At 47.0% G+C, this 16,058-nt stretch overlaps 9 non-coding genes across 9 annotated transcripts; all 9 read left to right on the top strand.

Annotated features, from left to right (window-relative positions):
- Positions 1 to 72: 72 nt before the first annotated feature.
- TRNAD-GUC (transfer RNA aspartic acid (anticodon GUC)) lies at positions 73 to 144 on the top strand. The gene has a single exon. It is a non-coding gene; the product is annotated as a tRNA-Asp (tRNA).
- A 1,096-nt stretch (positions 145 to 1,240) lies between these two features.
- On the top strand, positions 1,241 to 1,312 carry TRNAD-GUC (transfer RNA aspartic acid (anticodon GUC)). The gene has a single exon. It is a non-coding gene; the product is annotated as a tRNA-Asp (tRNA).
- Positions 1,313 to 2,701: 1,389 nt separating this feature from the next.
- Positions 2,702 to 2,773, top strand: TRNAD-GUC (transfer RNA aspartic acid (anticodon GUC)). The gene has a single exon. It is a non-coding gene; the product is annotated as a tRNA-Asp (tRNA).
- Positions 2,774 to 3,570: 797 nt separating this feature from the next.
- TRNAD-GUC (transfer RNA aspartic acid (anticodon GUC)) lies at positions 3,571 to 3,642 on the top strand. Its single transcript has one exon. It is a non-coding gene; the product is annotated as a tRNA-Asp (tRNA).
- A 799-nt stretch (positions 3,643 to 4,441) lies between these two features.
- TRNAD-GUC (transfer RNA aspartic acid (anticodon GUC)) lies at positions 4,442 to 4,513 on the top strand. Its single transcript has one exon. It is a non-coding gene; the product is annotated as a tRNA-Asp (tRNA).
- Positions 4,514 to 4,731: 218 nt separating this feature from the next.
- Positions 4,732 to 4,803, top strand: TRNAD-GUC (transfer RNA aspartic acid (anticodon GUC)). The gene has a single exon. It is a non-coding gene; the product is annotated as a tRNA-Asp (tRNA).
- Positions 4,804 to 5,900: 1,097 nt separating this feature from the next.
- On the top strand, positions 5,901 to 5,972 carry TRNAD-GUC (transfer RNA aspartic acid (anticodon GUC)). Its single transcript has one exon. It is a non-coding gene; the product is annotated as a tRNA-Asp (tRNA).
- Positions 5,973 to 6,190: 218 nt separating this feature from the next.
- Positions 6,191 to 6,262, top strand: TRNAD-GUC (transfer RNA aspartic acid (anticodon GUC)). Its single transcript has one exon. It is a non-coding gene; the product is annotated as a tRNA-Asp (tRNA).
- Positions 6,263 to 7,069: 807 nt separating this feature from the next.
- Positions 7,070 to 7,141, top strand: TRNAD-GUC (transfer RNA aspartic acid (anticodon GUC)). Its single transcript has one exon. It is a non-coding gene; the product is annotated as a tRNA-Asp (tRNA).
- Positions 7,142 to 16,058: the final 8,917 nt, after the last annotated feature.

Raw genomic sequence — 16,058 nt, 5'->3', positions numbered from 1 at the left:
CTGAAACAGTCATGTCAAACTAGAGTTGTGATCTCGCAGACAACACCGTCTTGTCTGCCGTGGACGCGCATATCCTCGTTAGTATAGTGGTCAGTATCTCCGCCTGTCACGTGGGAGACCGGGGTTCAATTCCCCGATGGGGAGCAGTAATTTTTTAATTACCATAGGGTGGATATCGAACGTGCACTGCTATAATATTTGGCAAAATAATCTTCGTTCTCTCAATCTCCTCCAGAGTAAGCTAATATATTGGGGAAGCTCGAGCGCCAGGTGCTTTTTTTTCTCTCCCACTGAAACAGTCATGTCAAGCTAGAGTTGTGATCTCGCAGACAACACCGTCGTGTCTGCCGTGCATGCGCATATCCTCGTTAGTATAGTAGTCAGTATCCCCGCCTGTCACGCGGGAGACCGGGGTTCGATTCCCCGACGGGAAGCAGTAATTTTTTATTTACCATAGGGAGGAAATTGAACGTGCACTGCTATAATATTTGGCAAAATTATCTTCGTTCTTTCCATCTTCTCCAGCGTAAGCTAATATATTGGGGAAGCTCTCACGCCAGGTGTCTGTTTTTTTTTCTCCCACTGAAACAGTCATGTCAAGCTAGAGTTGTCATCTCGCAGACAATACCGTCGTGTCTGCCGTGCATGCGCATATCCTCGTTAGTATAGTAGTCAGTATCCCCGCCTGTCACGCGGGAGACCAGGGTTCGATTCCCCGACGGGAAGCAGTAATTTTTTATTTACCATAGGGAGGAAATTGAACGTGCACTGCTATAATATTTGGCAAAATTATCTTCGTTCTTTCCATCTTCTCCAGCGTAAGCTAATATATTGGGGAAGCTCTCACGCCAGGTGTCTGTTTCTTTTTTCTCCCACTGAAACAGTCATGTCAAGCTAGAGTTGTCATCTCGCAGACAATACCGTCGTGTCTGCCGTGCATGCGCATATCCTCGTTAGTATAGTAGTCAGTATCCCCGCCTGTCACGCGGGAGACCAGGGTTCGATTCCCCGACGGGAAGCAGTAATTTTTTATTTACCATAGGGAGGAAATTGAACGTGCACTGCTATAATATTTGGCAAAATTATCTTCGTTCTTTCCATCTTCTCCAGCGTAAGCTAATATATTGGGGAAGCTCTCACGCCAGGTGTCTGTTTTTTTTTTCTCCCACTGAAACAGTCATGTCAAGCTAGAGTTGTCATCTCGCAGACAATACCGTCGTGTCTGCCGTGCATGCGCATATCCTCGTTAGTATAGTGGTCAGTATCTCCGCCTGTCACGTGGGAGACCGGGGTTCAATTCCCCGACGGGGAGCCGTAATTTTTTAATTACCATAGGATGGAAATTGAACGTGCACTGCTATACCATTCGGCAAAGTAATCTTAGTTTTCTCCATCTCCTCCAGAGTAAGCTAATATAATTGCTTGAGCGCCAGGTGTCTTTGTTTTTTTTCTCTCCCACTGAAACAGTCATGTCAAGCTAGAGTTGTGATCTCGCAGACAACACCGTCGTGTCTGCCGTGCATGCGCATATCCTCGTTAGTATAGTAGTCAGTATCCCCGCCTGTCACGCGGGAGAACAGGGTTCGATTCCCCGACGGGAAGCAGTAATTTTTTATTTACCATAGGGAGGAAATTGAACGTGCACTGCTATTATATTTGGCAAAATTATCTTCGTTCTTTCCATCTTCTCCAGCGTAAGCTAATATATTGGGGAAGCTCTCACGCCAGGTGTCTGTTTTTTTTTTCTCCCACTGAAACAGTCATGTCAAGCTAGAGTTGTCATCTCGCAGACAACACCGTCGTGTCCGCCGTGCATGCGCATATCCTCGTTAGTATAGTAGTCAGTATCCCCGCCTGTCACGCGGTAGACCAGGGTTCGATTCCCCGACGGGAAGCAGTAATTTTTTATTTACCATAGGGTGGATATCGAACGTGCACTGCTATAATATTTGGCAAAATAATCTTCGTTCTCTCAATCTCCTCCAGAGTAAGCTAATATATTGGGGAAGCTCGAGCGCCAGGTGCTTTTTTTTCTCTCCCACTGAAACAGTCATGTCAAACTAGAGTTGTGATCTCGCAGACAACACCGTCGTGTCTGACGTGGACGCGCATATCCTCCTTAGTATAGTGGTCAGTATCCCCGCCTGTCACGCGAGAGACCGGGGTTGGATTCACCGACGGGGAGCAGCAATTTTTTAGTAAATATAGGGTGGAAATTGAACCTGCACTGCTATACGATTCGGAAATATTCTTCGTTTTCTCCATCTCCTCCAGAGTAAGTTAATATAATGGAGAAGCTCGAGCACCAGGTGTCTTTGTTTTTTTTTCTCTCCCACTGAAACAGTCATGTCAAGCTAGACTTGTGATCTCGCAGACAACACCGTCGTGTCTGCCGTGGACGCGCATATCCTCGTTAGTATAGTGGTCAGTATCCCCGCCTGTCACGCGGGAGACCGGGGTTGGATTCACCGACGGGGAGCAGTAATTTTTTAGTTACCATAGGGTGGAAATTGGACCTTCACTGCTATGCCATTCGGGAAAATAATCTTCGTTTTCTCCATCTTCTCCAGAGTAAGCTAATATATGGGGGAAGCTCGAGCGTCAGGTGTCTTTGTTTTTTTCTTTTCCACTGAAACAGTCATGTCAAGCTAGAGTTGTGATCTCGCATACTATACCGTCGTGTCTGCCGTGCATGCGCGTATCCTCGTTAGTATAGTGGTCAGTATCCCCGCCTGTCGCGCGGGAGACCGGTGTTCGATTCCCCGACGGGGAGCAGTAATTTTTTAGTTACCATAGGGCGAAAATTTAACCTGCACTGCTATACCATTCGGCAAAATAATCTTCGTTTTCTCCATTTCCTCCAGAGTAAGCAAATGTGATGGGGAAGCTCGAGCGCCAGGTGCTTTTTTTTCTCTCACTGAAACAGTCATGTCAAACTAGAGTTGTGATCTCGCAGACAACACCGTCGTGTCTGCCGTGCATGCGCATATCCCCGTTAGTATAATGGTCAGTATCCCCGCCTGTCACGCGGGAGACTAGGGTTCGATTCCCCGACGGGGAGAAGTAATTTGTTAGTTACCATAGGGTGAAAATTGAACGTGCACTGCTATACGATTCGGTATTATTCTTCGTTTTCTCCATCTCCTCCAGAGTAAGCTAATGTAATGGGGAAGCTCGAGCGCCAGGTGCTTTTTTTTCTCTCACTGAAACAGTCATGTCAAACTAGAGTTGTGATCTCGCATACTATACCGTCGTGTCTGCCGTGCATGCGCGTATCCTCGTTAGTATAGTGGTCAGTATCCCCGCCTGTCACGCGAGAGACCGGTGTTCGATTCCCCGACGGGGAGCAGTAATTTTTTAGTTACCATAGGGCGAAAATTTAACCTGCACTGCTATACCATTCGGCAAAATAATCTTCGTTTTTTCCATCTCCTCCAGAGTAAGCTAATATAATGGGGAAGCTCGAGCGCCAGGTGTCTTTGTTTTTTTTCTCTCCCACTGAAACAGTCATGTCAAGCTAGAGTTGTGATCTCGCAGACTATACCGTCGTGTCTGCCGTGCATGCGCATATCCTCGTTAGTATAGTGGACAGTATTCCCGCCTGTCACGCGGGAGACCAGGGTTCGATTCCCCGACGGGGAGAAGTAATTTGTTAGTTACCATAGGGCGGAAATTGAACCTGCACTGCTATACCATTCGGCAAAATAATCTTCGTTTTCTCCATCTCCTCCAGCGTAAGCTAGTGTAATGGGGAAGCTCGAGCGCCAGGTGCTTTTTTTTCTCTCACTGAAACAGTCATGTCAAACTAGAGTTGTGATCTCGCAGACAACACCGTCTTGTCTGCCGTGGACGCGCATATCCTCGTTAGTATAGTGGTCAGTATCCCCGACTGTCACGCGGGAGACCGGGGTTGGATTCACCGACGGGGAGCAGTAATTTTTTAGTTACCATAGGGTGGAAATTGAACCTGCACTGCTATACCATTCGGCAAAGTAATCTTAGTTTTCTCCATCTCCTCCAGAGTAAGCTAATATAATTGCTTGAGCGCCAGGTGTCTTTGTTTTTTTTTCTCTCCCACTGAAACAGTCATGTCAAGCTAGAGTTCTGATCTCGCAGACAACACCGTCGTGTCTGCCGTGCATGCGCATATCCTCGTTAGTATAGTAGTCAGTATCCCCGCCTGTCACGCGGGAGACCAGGGTTCGATTCCCCGACGGGAAGCAGTAATTTTTTATTTACCATAGGGAGAAAATTGAACGTGCACTGCAATAATATTTGGCAAAATTATCTTCGTTCTTTCCATCTTCTCCAGCGTAAGCTAATATATTGGGGAAGCTCTCACGCCAGGTGTCTGTTTTTTTTTCTCCCACTGAAACAGTCATGTCAAGCTAGAGTTGTCATCTCGCAGACAATACCGTCGTGTCTGCCGTGCATGCGCATATCCTCGTTAGTATAGTGGTCAGTATCTCCGCCTGTCACGTGGGAGACCGGGGTTCAATTCCCCGACGGGGAGCAGTAATTTTTTAATTACCGTAGGGTGGATATCGAACGTGCACTGCTATAATATTTGGCAAAATAATCTTCGTTCTCTCAATCTCCTCCAGAGTAAGCTAATATATTGGGGAAGCTCGAGCGCCAGGTGCTTTTTTTTCTCTCCCACTGAAACAGTCATGTCAAGCTAGAGTTGTGATCTCGCAGACAACACCGTCGTGTCTGCCGTGCATGCGCATATCCTCGTTAGTATAGTAGTCAGTATCCCCGCCTGTCACGCGGGAGACCGGGGTTCGATTCCCCGATGGGGAGCCGTAATTTTTTAATTACCATAGGATGGAAATTGAACGTGCTCTGCTATAATATTTGGCAAAATAATCTTCGTTCTCTCCATCTCCTCCAGAGTAAGCTAATATATTGGGGAAGCTCTAGCGCCAGGTGTCTTTGTTTTTTTTTCTCTCCCACTGAAACAGTCATGTCAAGCTAGACTTGTGATCTCGCAGACAACACCGTCGTGTCTGCCGTGGACGCGCATATCCTCGTTAGTATAGTGGTCAGTATCCCCGCCTGTCACGCGGGAGACCGGGGTTGGATTCACCGACGGGGAGCAGTAATTTTTTAGTTACCATAGGGTGGAAATTGAACCTGCACTGCTATACCATTCGGCAAAGTAATCTTAGTTTTCTCCATCTCCTCCAGAGTAAGCTAATATAATTGCTTGAGCGCCAGGTGTCTTTGTTTTTTTTTCTCTCCCACTGAAACAGTCATGTCAAGCTAGACTTGTGATCTCGCAGACAACACCGTCGTGTCTGCCGTGGACGCGCATATCCTCGTTAGTATAGTGGTCAGTATCCCCGCCTGTCACGCGGGAGACCGGGGTTGGATTCACCGACGGGGAGCAGTAATTTTTTAGTTACCATAGGGTGGAAATTGAACCTGCACTGCTATACCATTCGGCAAAGTAATCTTAGTTTTCTCCATCTCCTCCAGAGTAAGCTAATATAATTGCTTGAGCGCCAGGTGTCTTTGTTTTTTTTTCTCTCCCACTGAAACAGTCATGTCAAGCTAGAGTTGTGATCTCGCAGACAACACCGTCGTGTCTGCCGTGCATGCGCATATCCTCGTTAGTATAGTAGTCAGTATCCCCGCCTGTCACGCGGGAGACCAGAGTTCGATTCCCCGACGGGAAGCAGTAATTTTTTATTTACCATAGGGAGGAAATTGAACGTGCACTGCTATAATATTTGGCAAAATTATCTTCGTTCTTTCCATCTTCTCCAGCGTAAGCTAATATATTGGGGAAGCTCTCACGCCAGGTGTCTGTTTTTTTTCTCCCACTGAAACAGTCATGTCAAGCTAGAGTTGTCATCTCGCAGACAATACCGTCGTGTCTGCCGTGCATGCGCATATCCTCGTTAGTATAGTGGTCAGTATCTCCGCCTGTCACGTGGGAGACCGGGGTTCAATTCCCCGACGGGGAGCAGTAATTTTTTAATTACCGTAGGGTGGATATCGAACGTGCACTGCTATAATATTTGGCAAAATAATCTTCGTTCTCTCAATCTCCTCCAGAGTAAGCTAATATATTGGGGAAGCTCGAGCGCCAGGTGCTTTTTTTTCTCTCCCACTGAAACAGTCATGTCAAGCTAGAGTTGTGACCTCGCAGACAACACCGTCGTGTCTGCCGTGCATGCGCATATCCTCGTTAGTATAGTAGTCAGTATCCCCGCCTGTCACGCGGGAGACCGGGGTTCGATTCCCCGATGGGGAGCCGTAATTTTTTAATTACCATAGGATGGAAATTGAACGTGCTCTGCTATAATATTTGGCAAAATAATCTTCGTTCTCTCCATCTCCTCCAGAGTAAGCTAATATATTGGGGAAGCTCTAGCGCCAGGTGTCTTTGTTTTTTTTTCTCTCCCACTGAAACAGTCATGTCAAGCTAGACTTGTGATCTCGCAGACAACACCGTCGTGTCTGCCGTGGACGCGCATATCCTCGTTAGTATAGTGGTCAGTATCCCCGCCTGTCACGCGGGAGACCGGGGTTGGATTCACCGACGGGGAGCAGTAATTTTTTAGTTACCATAGGGTGGAAATTGAACCTGCACTGCTATACCATTCGGCAAAGTAATCTTAGTTTTCTCCATCTCCTCCAGAGTAAGCTAATATAATTGCTTGAGCGCCAGGTGTCTTTGTTTTTTTTTCTCTCCCACTGAAACAGTCATGTCAAGCTAGAGTTGTGATCTCGCAGACAACACCGTCGTGTCTGCCGTGCATGCGCATATCCTCGTTAGTATAGTAGTCAGTATCCCCGCCTGTCACGCGGGAGACCAGAGTTCGATTCCCCGACGGGAAGCAGTAATTTTTTATTTACCATAGGGAGGAAATTGAACGTGCACTGCTATAATATTTGGCAAAATTATCTTCGTTCTTTCCATCTTCTCCAGCGTAAGCTAATATATTGGGGAAGCTCTCACGCCAGGTGTCTGTTTTTTTTTCTCCCACTGAAACAGTCATGTCAAGCTAGAGTTGTCATCTCGCAGACAATACCGTCGTGTCTGCCGTGCATGCGCATATCCTCGTTAGTATAGTGGTCAGTATCTCCGCCTGTCACGTGGGAGACCGGGGTTCAATTCCCCGACGGGGAGCAGTAATTTTTTAGTTACCATAGGGCGAAAATTTAACCTGCACTGCTATACCATTCGGCAAAATAATCTTCGTTTTCTCCATCTCCTCCAGAGTAAGCAAATGTGATGGGGAAGCTCGAGCGCCAGGTTCTTTTTTTTCTCTCACTGAAACAGTCATGTCAAACTAGAGTTGTGATCTCGCAGACAACACCGTCGTGTCTGCCGTGCATGCGCATATCCCCGTTAGTATAGTGGTCAGTATCCCCGCCTGTCACGCGAGAGACCGGTGTTCGATTCCCCGACGGGGAGCAGTAATTTTTTAGTTACCATAGGGCGAAAATTTAACCTGCACTGCTATACCATTCGGCAAAATAATCTTCGTTTTTTCCATCTCCTCCAGAGTAAGCTAATATAATGGGGAAGCTCGAGCGCCAGGTGTCTTTGTTTTTTTTCTCTCCCACTGAAACAGTCATGTCAAGCTAGAGTTGTGATCTCGCAGACTATACCGTCGTGTCTGCCGTGCATGCGCATATCCTCGTTAATATAGTGGACAGTATCCCCGCCTGTCACGCGAGAGACCGGTGTTCGATTCCCCGACGGGGAGCAGTAATTTTTTAGTTACCATAGGGCGAAAATTTAACCTGCACTGCTATACCATTCGGCAAAATAATCTTCGTTTTTTCCATCTCCTCCAGAGTAAGCTAATATAATGGGGAAGCTCGAGCGCCAGGTGTCTTTGTTTTTTTTCTCTCCCACTGAAACAGTCATGTCAAGCTAGAGTTGTGATCTCGCATACTATACCGTCGTGTCTGCCGTGCATGCGCATATCCTCGTTAGTATAGTGGACAGTATCCCCGCCTGTCACGCGAGAGACCGGTGTTCGATTCCCCGACGGGGAGCAGTAATTTTTTAGTTACCATAGGGCGAAAATTTAACCTGCACTGCTATACCATTCGGCAAAATAATCTTCGTTTTTTCCATCTCCTCCAGAGTAAGCTAATATAATGGGGAAGCTCGAGCGCCAGGTGTCTTTGTTTTTTTTCTCTCCCACTGAAAACGTCATGTAGAGCTAGAGTTGTGATCTCGCAGACTATACCGTCGTGTCTGCCGTGCATGCGCATATCCTCGTTAGTATAGTGGACAGTATCCCCGCCTGTCACGCGAGAGACCGGTGTTCGATTCCCCAACGGGGAGCAGTAATTTTTTAGTTACCATAGGGCGAAAATTTAACCTGCACTGCTATACCATTCGGCAAAATAATCTTCGTTTTTTCCATCTCCTCCAGAGTAAGCTAATATAATGGGGAAGCTCGAGCGCCAGGTGTCTTTGTTTTTTTTCTCTCCCACTGAAACAGTCATGTCAAGCTAGAGTTGTGATCTCGCATACTATACCGTCGTGTCTGCCGTGCATGCGCATATCCTCGTTAGTATAGTGGACAGTATCCCCGCCTGTCACGCGAGAGACCGGTGTTCGATTCCCCGACGGGGAGCAGTAATTTTTTAGTTACCATAGGGCGAAAATTTAACCTGCACTGCTATACCATTCGGCAAAATAATCTTCGTTTTTTCCATCTCCTCCAGAGTAAGCTAATATAATGGGGAAGCTCGAGCGCCAGGTGTCTTTGTTTTTTTTCTCTCCCACTGAAACAGTCATGTCAAGCTAGAGTTGTGATCTCGCATACTATACCGTCGTGTCTGCCGTGCATGCGCATATCCTCGTTAGTATAGTGGACAGTATCCCCGCCTGTCACGCGAGAGACCGGTGTTCGATTCCCCGACGGGGAGCAGTAATTTTTTAGTTACCATAGGGCGAAAATTTAACCTGCACTGCTATACCATTCGGCAAAATAATCTTCGTTTTTTCCATCTCCTCCAGAGTAAGCTAATATAATGGGGAAGCTCGAGCGCCAGGTGTCTTTGTTTTTTTTCTCTCCCACTGAAAACGTCATGTAGAGCTAGAGTTGTGATCTCGCAGACTATACCGTCGTGTCTGCCGTGCATGCGCATATCCTCGTTAGTATAGTGGACAGTATCCCCGCCTGTCACGCGAGAGACCGGTGTTCGATTCCCCGACGGGGAGCAGTAATTTTTTAGTTACCATAGGGCGAAAATTTAACCTGCACTGCTATACCATTCGGCAAAATAATCTTCGTTTTTTCCATCTCCTCCAGAGTAAGCTAATATAATGGGGAAGCTCGAGCGCCAGGTGTCTTTGTTTTTTTTCTCTCCCACTGAAACAGTCATGTCAAGCTAGAGTTGTGATCTCGCAGACTATACCGTCGTGTCTGCCGTGCATGCGCATATCCTCGTTAGTATAGTGGACAGTATCCCCGCCTGTCACGCGAGAGACCGGTGTTCGATTCCCCAACGGGGAGCAGTAATTTTTTAGTTACCATAGGGCGAAAATTTAACCTGCACTGCTATACCATTCGGCAAAATAATCTTCGTTTTTTCCATCTCCTCCAGAGTAAGCTAATATAATGGGGAAGCTCGAGCGCCAGGTGTCTTTGTTTTTTTTCTCTCCCACTGAAAACGTCATGTCAAGCTAGAGTTGTGATCTCGCAGACTATACCGTCGTGTCTGCCGTGCATGCGCATATCCTCGTTAGTATAGTGGACAGTATCCCCGCCTGTCACGCGAGAGACCGGTGTTCGATTCCCCAACGGGGAGCAGTAATTTTTTAGTTACCATAGGGCGAAAATTTAACCTGCACTGCTATACCATTCGGCAAAATAATCTTCGTTTTTTCCATCTCCTCCAGAGTAAGCTAATATAATGGGGAAGCTCGAGCGCCAGGTGTCTTTGTTTTTTTTCTCTCCCACTGAAAACGTCATGTCAAGCTAGAGTTGTGATCTCGCAGACTATACCGTCGTGTCTGCCGTGCATGCGCATATCCCCGTTAGTATAGTAGTCAGTATCCCCGCCTGTCACGCGAGAGACCGGTGTTCGATTCCCCGACGGGGAGCAGTAATTTTTTAGTTACCATAGGGCGAAAATTTAACCTGCACTGCTATACCATTCGGCAAAATAATCTTCGTTTTTTCCATCTCCTCCAGAGTAAGCTAATATAATGGGGAAGCTCGAGCGCCAGGTGTCTTTGTTTTTTTTCTCTCCCACTGAAAACGTCATGTCAAGCTAGAGTTGTGATCTCGCAGACTATACCGTCGTGTCTGCCGTGCATGCGCATATCCCCGTTAGTATAGTAGTCAGTATCCCCGCCTGTCACGCGAGAGACCGGTGTTCGATTCCCCGACGGGGAGCAGTAATTTTTTAGTTACCATAGGGCGAAAATTTAACCTGCACTGCTATACCATTCGGCAAAATAATCTTCGTTTTTTCCATCTCCTCCAGAGTAAGCTAATATAATGGGGAAGCTCGAGCGCCAGGTGTCTTTGTTTTTTTTCTCTCCCACTGAAAACGTCATGTCAAGCTAGAGTTGTGATCTCGCAGACTATACCGTCGTGTCTGCCGTGCATGCGCATATCCTCGTTAGTATAGTGGACAGTATCCCCGCCTGTCACGCAAGAGACCGGTGTTCTATTCCCCGACGGGGAGCAGTAATTTTTTAGTTACCATAGGGCGAAAATTTAACCTGCACTGCTATACCATTCGGCAAAATAATCTTCGTTTTTTCCATCTCCTCCAGAGTAAGCTAATATAATGGGGAAGCTCGAGCGCCAGGTGTCTTTGTTTTTTTTCTCTCCCACTGAAACAGTCATGTCAAGCTAGAGTTGTGATCTCGCAGACTATACCGTCGTGTCTGCCGTGCATGCGCATATCCTCGTTAGTATAGTGGACAGTATCCCCGCCTGTCACGCGAGAGACCGGTGTTCGATTCCCCGACGGGGAGCAGTAATTTTTTAGTTACCATAGGGCGAAAATTTAACCTGCACTGCTATACCATTCGGCAAAATAATCTTCGTTTTTTCCATCTCCTCCAGAGTAAGCTAATATAATGGGGAAGCTCGAGCGCCAGGTGTCTTTGTTTTTTTTCTCTCCCACTGAAAACGTCATGTCAAGCTAGAGTTGTGATCTCGCAGACTATACCGTCGTGTCTGCCGTGCATGCGCATATCCTCGTTAGTATAGTGGACAGTATCCCCGCCTGTCACGCGAGAGACCGGTGTTCGATTCCCCGACGGGGAGCAGTAATTTTTTAGTTACCATAGGGCGAAAATTTAACCTGCACTGCTATACCATTCGGCAAAATAATCTTCGTTTTTTCCATCTCCTCCAGAGTAAGCTAATATAATGGGGAAGCTCGAGCGCCAGGTGTCTTTGTTTTTTTTCTCTCCCACTGAAACAGTCATGTCAAGCTAGAGTTGTGATCTCGCAGACTATACCGTCGTGTCTGCCGTGCATGCGCATATCCTCGTTAGTATAGTGGACAGTATCCCCGCCTGTCACGCGAGAGACCGGTGTTCGATTCCCCGACGGGGAGCAGTAATTTTTTAGTTACCATAGGGCGAAAATTTAACCTGCACTGCTATACCATTCGGCAAAATAATCTTCGTTTTTTCCATCTCCTCCAGAGTAAGCTAATATAATGGGGAAGCTCGAGCGCCAGGTGTCTTTGTTTTTTTTCTCTCCCACTAAAAACGTCATGTCAAGCTAGAGTTGTGATCTCGCAGACTATACCGTCGTGTCTGCCGTGCATGCGCATATCCTCGTTAGTATAGTGGACAGTATCCCCGCCTGTCACGCGAGAGACCGGTGTTCGATTCCCCGACGGGGAGCAGTAATTTTTTAGTTACCATAGGGCGAAAATTTAACCTGCACTGCTATACCATTCGGCAAAATAATCTTCGTTTTTTCCATCTCCTCCAGAGTAAGCTAGTATAATGGGGAAGCTCGAGCGCCAGGTGTCTTTGTTTTTTTTCTCTCCCACTGAAAACGTCATGTCAAGCTAGAGTTGTGATCTCGCAGACTATACCGTCGTGTCTGCCGTGCATGCGCATATCCCCGTTAGTATAGTGGTCAGTATCCCCGCCTGTCACGCGAGAGACCGGTGTTCGATTCCCCGACGGGGAGCAGTAATTTTTTAGTTACCATAGGGCGAAAATTTAACCTGCACTGCTATACCATTCGGCAAAATAATCTTCGTTTTTTCCATCTCCTCCAGAGTAAGCTAATATAATGGGGAAGCTCGAGCGCCAGGTGTCTTTGTTTTTTTTCTCTCCCACTGAAAACGTCATGTCAAGCTAGAGTTGTGATCTCGCAGACTATACCGTCGTGTCTGCCGTGCATGCGCATATCCTCGTTAGTATAGTGGACAGTATCCCCGCCTGTCACGCGAGAGACCGGTGTTCGATTCCCCGACGGGGAGCAGTAATTTTTTAAATACCGTAGGGCGAAAATTTAACCTGCACTGCTATACCATTCGGCAAAATAATCTTCGTTTTTTCCATCTCCTCCAGAGTAAGCTAATATAATGGGGAAGCTCGAGCGCCAGGTGTCTTTGTTTTTTTTCTCTCCCACTGAAAACGTCATGTCAAGCTAGAGTTGTGATCTCGCAGACTATACCGTCGTGTCTGCCGTGCATGCGCATATCCTCGTTAGTATAGTGGACAGTATCCCCGCCTGTCACGCGAGAGACCGGTGTTCGATTCCCCGACGGGGAGCAGTAATTTTTTAGTTACCATAGGGCGAAAATTTAACCTGCACTGCTATACCATTCGGCAAAATAATCTTCGTTTTTTCCATCTCCTCCAGAGTAAGCTAATATAATGGGGAAGCTCGAGCGCCAGGTGTCTTTGTTTTTTTTCTCTCCCACTGAAAACGTCATGTCAAGCTAGAGTTGTGATCTCGCAGACTATACCGTCGTGTCTGCCGTGCATGCGCATATCCTCGTTAGTATAGTGGACAGTATCCCCGCCTGTCACGCGAGAGACCGGTGTTCGATTCCCCGACGGGGAGCAGTAATTTTTTAGTTACCATAGGGCGAAAATTTAACCTGCACTGCTATACCATTCGGCAAAATAATCTTCGTTTTTTCCATCTCCTCCAGAGTAAGCTAATATAATGGGGAAGCTCGAGCGCCAGGTGTCTTTGTTTTTTTTCTCTCCCACTGAAAACGTCATGTCAAGCTAGAGTTGTGATCTCGCAGACTATACCGTCGTGTCTGCCGTGCATGCGCATATCCTCGTTAGTATAGTGGACAGTATCCCCGCCTGTCACGCGAGAGACCGGTGTTCGATTCCCCGACGGGGAGCAGTAATTTTTTAGTTACCATAGGGCGAAAATTTAACCTGCACTGCTATACCATTCGGCAAAATAATCTTCGTTTTTTCCATCTCCTCCAGAGTAAGCTAATATAATGGGGAAGCTCGAGCGCCAGGTGTCTTTGTTTTTTTTCTCTCCCACTGAAAACGTCATGTCAAGCTAGAGTTGTGATCTCGCAGACTATACCGTCGTGTCTGCCGTGCATGCGCATATCCTCGTTAGTATAGTGGACAGTATCCCCGCCTGTCACGCGAGAGACCGGTGTTCGATTCCCCGACGGGGAGCAGTAATTTTTTAGTTACCATAGGGCGAAAATTTAACCTGCACTGCTATACCATTCGGCAAAATAATCTTCGTTTTTTCCATCTCCTCCAGAGTAAGCTAATATAATGGGGAAGCTCGAGCGCCAGGTGTCTTTGTTTTTTTTCTCTCCCACTGAAAACGTCATGTCAAGCTAGAGTTGTGATCTCGCAGACTATACCGTCGTGTCTGCCGTGCATGCGCATATCCCCGTTAGTATAGTGGTCAGTATCCCCGCCTGTCACGCGAGAGACCGGTGTTCGATTCCCGACGGGGAGCAGTAATTTTTTAGTTACCATAGGGCGAAAATTTAACCTGCACTGCTATACCATTCGGCAAAATAATCTTCGTTTTTTCCATCTCCTCCAGAGTAAGCTAATATAATGGGGAAGCTCGAGCGCCAGGTGTCTTTGTTTTTTTTCTCTCCCACTGAAAACGTCATGTCAAGCTAGAGTTGTGATCTCGCAGACTATACCGTCGTGTCTGCCGTGCATGCGCATATCCTCGTTAGTATAGTGGACAGTATCCCCGCCTGTCACGCGAGAGACCGGTGTTCGATTCCCCGACGGGGAGCAGTAATTTTTTAGTTACCATAGGGCGAAAATTTAACCTGCACTGCTATACCATTCGGCAAAATAATCTTCGTTTTTTCCATCTCCTCCAGAGTAAGCTAATATAATGGGGAAGCTCGAGCGCCAGGTGTCTTTGTTTTTTTTCTCTCCCACTGAAAACGTCATGTCAAGCTAGAGTTGTGATCTCGCAGACTATACCGTCGTGTCTGCCGTGCATGCGCATATCCTCGTTAGTATAGTGGACAGTATCCCCGCCTGTCACGCGAGAGACCGGTGTTCGATTCCCCGACGGGGAGCAGTAATTTTTTAGTTACCATAGGGCGAAAATTTAACCTGCACTGCTATACCATTCGGCAAAATAATCTTCGTTTTTTCCATCTCCTCCAGAGTAAGCTAATATAATGGGGAAGCTCGAGCGCCAGGTGTCTTTGTTTTTTTTCTCTCCCACTGAAAACGTCATGTCAAGCTAGAGTTGTGATCTCGCAGACTATACCGTCGTGTCTGCCGTGCATGCGCATATCCCCGTTAGTATAGTGGTCAGTATCCCCGCCTGTCACGCGAGAGACCGGTGTTCGATTCCCCGACGGGGAGCAGTAATTTTTTAGTTACCATAGGGCGAAAATTTAACCTGCACTGCTATACCATTCGGCAAAATAATCTTCGTTTTTTCCATCTCCTCCAGAGTAAGCTAATATAATGGGGAAGCTCGAGCGCCAGGTGTCTTTGTTTTTTTTCTCTCCCACTGAAAACGTCATGTCAAGCTAGAGTTGTGATCTCGCAGACTATACCGTCGTGTCTGCCGTGCATGCGCATATCCTCGTTAGTATAGTGGACAGTATCCCCGCCTGTCACGCGAGAGACCGGTGTTCGATTCCCCGACGGGGAGCAGTAATTTTTTAGTTACCATAGGGCGAAAATTTAACCTGCACTGCTATACCATTCGGCAAAATAATCTTCGTTTTTTCCATCTCCTCCAGAGTAAGCTAATATAATGGGGAAGCTCGAGCGCCAGGTGTCTTTGTTTTTTTTCTCTCCCACTGAAAACGTCATGTCAAGCTAGAGTTGTGATCTCGCAGACTATACCGTCGTGTCTGCCGTGCATGCGCATATCCTCGTTAGTATAGTGGACAGTATCCCCGCCTGTCACGCGAGAGACCGGTGTTCGATTCCCCGACGGGGAGCAGTAATTTTTTAGTTACCATAGGGCGAAAATTTAACCTGCACTGCTATACCATTCGGCAAAATAATCTTCGTTTTTTCCATCTCCTCCAGAGTAAGCTAATATAATGGGGAAGCTCGAGCGCCAGGTGTCTTTGTTTTTTTTCTCTCCCACTGAAAACGTCATGTCAAGCTAGAGTTGTGATCTCGCAGACTATACCGTCGTGTCTGCCGTGCATGCGCATATCCCCGTTAGTATAGTGGTCAGTATCCCCGCCTGTCACGCGAGAGACCGGTGTTCGATTCCCCGACGGGGAGCAGTAATTTTTTAGTTACCATAGGGCGAAAATTTAACCTGCACTGCTATACCATTCGGCAAAATAATCTTCGTTTTTTCCATCTCCTCCAGAGTAAGCTAATATAATGGGGAAGCTCGAGCGCCAGGTGTCTTTGTTTTTTTTCTCTCCCACTGAAAACGTCATGTCAAGCTAGAGTTGTGATCTCGCAGACTATACCGTCGTGTCTGCCGTGCATGCGCATATCCTCGTTAGTATAGTGGACAGTATCCCCGCCTGTCACGCGAGAGACCGGTGTTCGATTCCCCGACGGGGAGCAGTAATTTTTTAGTTACCATAGGGCGAAAATTTAACCTGCACTGCTATACCATTCGGCAAAATAATCTTCGTTT

Source organism: Rhipicephalus microplus, chromosome 9, assembly GCF_043290135.1.
Source record: "Rhipicephalus microplus isolate Deutch F79 chromosome 9, USDA_Rmic, whole genome shotgun sequence".
NCBI lineage: Eukaryota > Metazoa > Arthropoda > Arachnida > Ixodida > Ixodidae > Rhipicephalus > Rhipicephalus microplus.
Note: the sequence above shows the minus strand (reverse complement) of the source record. Positions and strands in the feature narration are given on the sequence as shown.